At 38.8% G+C, this 7,736-nt stretch overlaps 1 protein-coding gene across 7 annotated transcripts in view; it reads right to left on the bottom strand.

The window, feature by feature from the left end:
• Positions 1-7,736, bottom strand: part of DPP10 (dipeptidyl peptidase like 10) — a 1,381,219-nt gene that overhangs the window by 608,824 nt on the left and 764,659 nt on the right. The window lies entirely within an intron of this gene.

Below are 7,736 nucleotides of genomic sequence, written 5' to 3'. Positions count from 1 at the left end.
TCTTTAGCAAGTAACTGGTTTTACATTTTTATAATTATAATACTTTGGAAAGAATATATAATTAAACGAAAATGTTAGGAAATAAAAATAGAAAAAAAGATTATATCTTTCAGTGACTCCCATTATATTTTTTACCTAAGCATAGTTTTAGTTTAGAACTGTTGCCTTCTAGAGTCACTCAATAATCATTCCAATATGTAGCATGAACAAGAAATGTGCCTTTTGTGTGTTCAGTCACTGAGATGTTCTACCGCAGGGTTGCCGTGCCTGTCGTAATTAGCCTAACACCAAAACAAATACCAAGAGAGGGATGTTACCACAATTAAAATAAAAATAGTTGCCTTTGCAGTCAGGCGGCTGGTGCCAAGAAACAAATATTGGCTTGATGATTTTCCATGTTACACCATGGAAAAAACTTTCAGTAAATTTCTCTGCAGCAAATGTGGAGGCAAATTACATGCCTCGTACTTAGAAACTTGAGGTGCACACGTGTACACATATGCATATATGCAAATATATATAGTAATAACCATTATAATTTACTTGAGAAGTTCATACGAGATGAGGAAAAACTACTAATAGAGGTTCATATCATCAGTTAATGCTTATTTTTTATTAGACATTTTCCCTTCCAGATAGTTTTCAAAACATGAGACTGTACCTTGGCTTAGGTTTTAAAACAACTATTCAAAAATTATACATCCAAACAATATTTAAAAATTATCCATGTCGTTTAATTAAAAGTAAGCTTCGTGATAATAATAGTGGTCAATAAGCGCTCGTTAGTTCAAAAGAAATCAATATGATTACACTAAAATCTTTATGACAACCCTGTGGTTTAGATTTATCCCCACTATCCACATAAACTTCTGAGGAACACCAGGACGTGCAGATTTGACCAAAGTCAATTAACACAGAGGAAGAGTAAAGTGGTACAGCTTAATTCCAATGCATGAAGTGTTTCTACAGTGTATGAAGACAAAATAAGGCTAATGAAAAGTCAAGGAGGAATATAAATAGTTAGACTGACAGCAGAAGGCCAGCATGAGTATCTCTTTCATTATGACACCGTGGCTTACAGGAGTCCCAGCGAAAGTATCACCAATCCCAATGGGGATGGGGAGTCACATGGTATTATCGCTATGTTACAAATGACAAAATCTATATTCATTTTCTAAATAAGTACTTACTGTTTTATATTGCTAATCTGCACAAGACAAAGGTTCTGAAAATGTCAAAAATGAAATGTAATATATTTTTGAAAGAAAGAGTAAGAATGAAGATACGGTAAACTTGTGGCTACCAAGGACACTGAAAACAGAGTTTCTGTTGTAAAATCTAGTATTTTAAACATTTGTTATGTTTAAACATGCAGTCTGTAAAAAGAAAGCCTTAGAGATGCTAAAAATAAGTTATTTTTATGAGTTTGCCACAAAAAGTTACTCTTATCATTAAGTTCTCTGTTGTGGTACAAGCTTTCTGAGTGGAAAGGGCAGGCTTGGTACTCAGTTCCAGGTTTCGCTGTGTTGTTGATAAGCAAATTGCTGCAGGCCAAATTGTAATTATCTTGTTTTGATTTATAAATAAGGAAAATAACAAAATTGTTGCACAAATTGCTTGTGAATATATAGGGAGTACCGAGTATATAGGGAGTAGGTTCGCCTCAAGGATATTGTAGGTGTGCTTCCGGATCACTCCAACAAAGTGAATATTGCACACAGATTTTTTGGTTACCCAATGCATGCAAAAGGTATGTTCACACTATTCTGTAGTCTACCAAGTGTGCAATAGCACTATGTCTGAAAAAAATGGAATAGACTTAAATTAAAAAACATCTCATTACTAAAAATCGCTAATGATCTCCTGAGCCTCCACCGAGTGCTAATCTGAGAGTAGAAGGTCCTGCCTCAGTGTTAATGGCAACTGACTGACCAAGGTACTAGTTCCTAAAGATTGGAGTGGCTGCTGCAATTTTCAAAAAGACAACAACAATGAAGTTTGTTGATTGACTCTTCCTCTGATGAAGAGGCAGGATTTATCTATTTCAGGAGATGCTATTGGATTGCATTTTTACCCACAGAATTTCTTTCAAAAAATGGAAACATCTCAAACTTGCTGCTGTTTTATTGATTACGTTTATGAAATATTTCAAATCCTTTGCTGTCATTTCGACAAAGTTCATGGCATCTTCACCACAAGTAGATTCCATCTTTGCTCATCCTTAAGAAGTAACTCTTTGCGAGTTTAGGTTTTATTATTAGATTGCAGCAATTCAGTAAACTTTTCAAGCTTCACTTCTAATTTTAGTTATCTTGCTATTTCTCCTACCTCTACAGTTAATTCTTCTACTGGTGTCTTAAACTATTCAAAGTCATTCATGTCAGTTGAAATCAACTTCTTCCAAACTCCTGTTAATGTCGAGATTTTGTCTTTCTCTCATGAATAGCCAATGTCTTAATGGCATTGAGAACATGGATCTTTCCAGAAGGTTTTCCATTTGCTTTGTCCACATCCAACAGAAGAATCAATATCTATGGAAACTATAGCTCTGCCAAGTACAGATATTTCTTAAATAATAAAACTTTAAATTCAAAATTATCTTTGTTCCATGGGCTACAGAATGGATGTTGTGTTGTCAGCCATGAAAATAGCATTAACCTTTTTGTGTCCATCAATGCTCTTGGGTGACTAGGTATATTGTTAGTGAGTAATAATATTTTGAAAGAAATATTTTTGTCTGAGAAGTAGTTCTCAACAGTGGGCTTAAAATATTCATGACTCTGCAAGCAGATGTGCTCTCATACAGGCTCTGTTGTTCCATTTATGGAGCACAGGCAGAGTAGAAGTAGCATCACCCTTAATGGTGCTAGGGTTTTCAGAATGGTAAGGAAACACTGGCCTCAACTTAAATCAACAACTGCATTAGCCCCTAACCAGAGTCAGTCTGTCCTTTGAAGATTTGAAGCCAGTTACTGACTCTTCCTCTCTAGCTATGAAAGTCCCAAACAGCATCTTCTTCCAATGCAAGGAACTATATTGATGAACTATTGGTTAGTGTAGCCACCTTCATTAACTATTTTAGCAAGATCTTCTAGGTAACTTGCTACAGTTTCCGTACTGGGGGTTGTTGCCTCATCTTGCCCTGTGGTGTATTTTTTTTTTTTTTTTGAGACAGAGCCTCAAGCTGTCCCCTTGGGTAGAGTGCCGTGGCATTATAGCTCACAGCAACCTCCAACTCCTGGGCTCAAGCCAGTCTCCTGCCTCCGCCTCCCAAGTAGCTGGGACCACAGGCGCCTGCCACAACGCCCGGCTATTTTTGGGTTGCAGCTGTCATTGTTGTTTGGCGGTCTGGGCTGGGGATTCGAACCCGCCACCTTGGGTGTACGTGGCTGGCGCCTTAGCCGGTTGAGCTATAGGCACCGAGCCTGCCCTGTGGTGTTATAGAGACAGTTTCTTTCCTTTGACCTCATGAACCAATCTTTGCGAGCTTCAAACTTTTCTTCTGGAGCTTCCTCATCTCTCTTAGTCTTCATAGATAGAAGACAGGTAGGGATTTCATTTTGATTAGGCTTTGGTTTCAGTGAATAATGTGGCTAATTTGATATACACAAACTACCCAAATTTTCTCCACCACAGCCAAAAAGCTGTTTTGCTTTCTTATTATTCATGTTTCACTGGAGCTGCAGCCTTAACTTCTTTGAAGAACTTTTCCTTTGCATTCACGACTTGGCTACCTGCTGGATACAAGTGGCCTTGCTTTTGGCCTGTCTTGGCTTGGAGATGCCTTTCTCCATAAGCTTCATCATTGCTAGCTTTTGATTTAAAAATGAGAGGTGGGAGACTCTGCCTTTCACTTGAACACTTATGAGGCACTGTAGAGTTATTAATTTCTCTAATTTCAACATCATTGCTTCTCAGGGGAAGAGAAACAATGGTAATGAAGAGACGAGAGATGGAAGGAGGCCCAGGAGGGGGGCGGTCAGAGGAGACTAGAGGTGGAAGGAGGCCCAGGAGGGGGGCGGTCAGAGGAGACTAGAGATGGAAGGAGGCCCAGGAGGGGAGCGGTCAGAACACACACAGCCTCTCATTGACTGAGTTCACCCTTTCATATGGAATGTGTCATTACACCCTAAAACAATTATAAAGTAAGAGCAAAGATCCCCAATCACAGATCACCGTAATCAGTATAATTATGCTGAAGAATTCTGCAACATGAGAAGAACTACCAAAATGTGACACTTTTGGTGACAAAGTGAGCACTTTACTACTAGAACAATGGTGCCAGCAGGCTTGCTTGACGTGGGGGTGCCACAAACCTCAATGTGTGAAAACCGATATCCACAAGGTACAGTAAAATGAAGACTATCAGTTCAGAGCTTACTTGCATAGCACAAACCTGGAGAAGTTATGTTATCCTTGTGATGGCTGTTGTAGCTGTTAAATATTAGAAGCTTCCAAAAAAACAATGATTTTTTTTTTTTTGAGACAGTGCCTCAAGCTGTCCCCCTGGGTAGAGTGCCATGGCATTACAGCTCACAGCAACCTCCAACTCCTGGACTCAAGCGAGTCTCCTGCCTCGCCTCCCAAGTAGCTGGGACCACAGGCGCCCACCACAACGCCCGGCTATTTTTTGGTTGCGGCCGTCATTGTTGTTTGGCGGGTCCGGGCTGGGGATTCGTACCCGCCACCTTAGGTGTACGTGGCTGGCGCCCTAGCCGGTTGAACTATAGGCGCCAAGCCCAAAACAATGATTTTAAATGTCCTAATCCCGGAGCTTAAAGTGTTTATATCTGATTCTAAAATCTAGGGTGTAAATTCTAGATTTTTCATCACTGAACACAAGATGTTAAAGCTATGGTACCTGCACAGAGAGAGCCATCTTACTGAGGCTCCACGAGAGAGGATTCTCCCTGAGCCTACCTGCTTAGTCTGTACAACACCTAGGTACCTTTTGCAAATCAAGGTATCTCTTAAGGATTTGAGTGGCACGATCAAAATTTTCTTATCTTTTCTTTTTTTTTTACTTTTCTTTTGTCTCAGTTCACAATCACAAAGATGTGGAAACAACCCAAGGGCCCATGAAGTCATGAAAGGATTAGTCATCTGTAGTATGTGTATACTTCAGCATCTATTCAACCATAAAAGATGATGGAGACTTTCGATCTTTGTGTTTACTTGGATAGATCTGGAGAACATTCTCCTTAGTAAAGTATCTCCAGAATGGAAAAGCAAGCATGCCCTGTACTCAATACTAAGCTGAAACTAATAGCTGAATGACTACAGGGCCACATGAACAAAATTGCTTTTTCAATCATCAAAGTAAGAGAGTCACAAGATAGGAGAAGGCACACTGGTTTCAACTTTGAGGCCATTGACCATTGATTTGTGGTATCTGGCCACAGAGGGATTTGTGCACTGGCTGCCCCACCTCTGCTCTAGTGAAAGCACACTGTGATCAGTTAGCATACCTGCTGTAGAAAAAGAAGGACAATGCAAATTCTTGAAGTTTGATTGACGAGTTCATTACTAATACAGAAATGTTGCTTGGAAATGAGAGGACCAAAGACAACACTACTGCCCACCTGATCTTCATTATTAATAGACAATATAGAAGTTGACATCAGAAAGGATATGGACCTTTAACCGGTGGAAGGCAACTCAGAACTAGTATGTTTGCCTGACAACCTTGTGTGGAATATATTCTGAGAAATGGGTTAAAAGCTTCACCACTGTGACATTAAATCAACTTAAATCTTTAAAAAATTCCACTTTTGAGGTCCAGCCTGGTAGCTCACACCTGTAATCTTAGTACTCTGGTAGGCTGCAGTGGGCAGATTGCTTGAGATCAGGAGTTCAAGAATGAGCAGAGCAATCCTGTCTCTAAAATAGCTGTTCCTGTGGCAAATGCCTGTAGTTCCAAATACTTGGGAGGCTGAGGCAAGAGGATTGCTTGAGCCTAAGAGTTTGAGCTTGCTGTTGGCTCTGATACCACAGTGTTCTATCTAGGACCCAGGGTCAGTACTGGACCCAGAGTGAGACTCTGTCTCAAAAAAAAAAAATTCATGTTTGTAACAGTGATAATACTTCAAAGTTTTGTTTTAAGTGTTCATCCAAAATGTGCATGAATAAAGTAACAGCAGGCACACACACAAAATGTACTATGTAAATAGTTACAACAATTACCCTGCGTAAGGCTTCATTTTGTTGCTTGTTTCCCGCACTCTTTAGCCAGGAGTAAATCTTTTATTTGAGTTATGATATAAGGAAGTAGTGTTGGGACTTAGAGAGCAATTTAAACCTTTCACTGAGAAATTGCCCAGAAGGCTGACTCAAGCCAGAAGGTCATACTTGGGGCAATATTCTTAAGAAATTTCAACTTCAGGACAAATTGGAGCATTTCTGAAAATGGCATCACAAATTCAGCTTCAAAATAAGTAAGACAATTTGATTTTAAAACAGAATTATTTTGTTTTAAATACACTTGTGCCACAAATAATCTCTATCTTTAATGAAAAGAAAGAGACCTATACTCCAGTACTTTAGACGACAAATATTTGAAAAAATGAATAAATTAGTTTCTCCAACATGTTTCTCTATAGTTTCTTGTAGTAAGAATCTTCAAGATTCTTATAGTTTCTTGCCTTCGGTTTAAGAGTCTTACTCATGATTAATTAACTCTCGTGAGTGGTGAGAGCTGTTACGGTCTTTGACATATGCCTATCCAGTCTTTCCAGAATCATTTACTGAACAGGGATTTTTTCCCCAGGGTATGTTTTGTCAAAAATCAGATGGGACTACAAAGATGATTTCATCTTTGTTCGTTGTTCTCTGATCCATAGGTCTACATCTCTGGTTTTGTGCCACTGCCAAGCTACTTTGGTTATTGGAACCTTGTAGCACAGCTTAAAGATTTTTTGGCCTAGGTTGTTCAGGAAGACAACTTCAAAAGCAATCACAGAAACTACAAAAATAAATAAATGGCTACCTTCCCAAGAAGCTGAGGCAAGAGAATAGCTTAAGCCTAAGCGTTTGAGATTGCTGTGAGCTGTGATGTCACTACACTCTACTGAGGGCAACATAGTAAGACTCTGTCTCAAAAAATAAACTAAATGAATAAATAAATGAATAAATGGGGCCTGACCAAATTAAAATGTTTCTACACAACCAACAACACAATCAAAAGAGAGAATGGACAACCCACAAAATGGGTGAAAATATTCATATGCTATACTTCTGATAAAGGGTTGATGATCAGAATTTAAAAGGAACTCAAGCAGATCAGCAAGAAACAACCAAACAAACAGCAGGCAAAGACATGAACAGAAACTTTCAAATGAAGATATACTAATATACTAATAATATACTAATCACCACTAACTTCATGAAAAAATATTCAACGTCTCTAATCATTAGGGAAATGCAAAACAAAATCACATTGAAATATTATCCAACTCTAATGAGAATGGCTTCTACTAAAAAGTCCCAAAATGACAGATAGTGCTGTGGATGTGGAGAGAAAAGAACTCTGACGTATGTTGGTGGAAGTGGAAACTACCATCACCTCTATGGGAAGCTGCATGGAGATACCTCAGAGATCTTAAAGTGGACCTATCAGTTGATCCAGCAGTGCCATTGTTGGGTATATACCCAAAGGAGAAAAGGTCATTTTATGGAAAGAACACCCACACTTAAACATTTATAGCAGCACAATTCATAATCACAAAAATGTGAAAACA

This window comes from Otolemur garnettii, unplaced genomic scaffold (assembly GCF_000181295.1).
Source record: "Otolemur garnettii isolate 467f Iridium unplaced genomic scaffold, OtoGar3 scaffold00059, whole genome shotgun sequence".
Classification (NCBI taxonomy): domain Eukaryota; kingdom Metazoa; phylum Chordata; class Mammalia; order Primates; family Galagidae; genus Otolemur; species Otolemur garnettii.
Note: the sequence above shows the minus strand (reverse complement) of the source record. Positions and strands in the feature narration are given on the sequence as shown.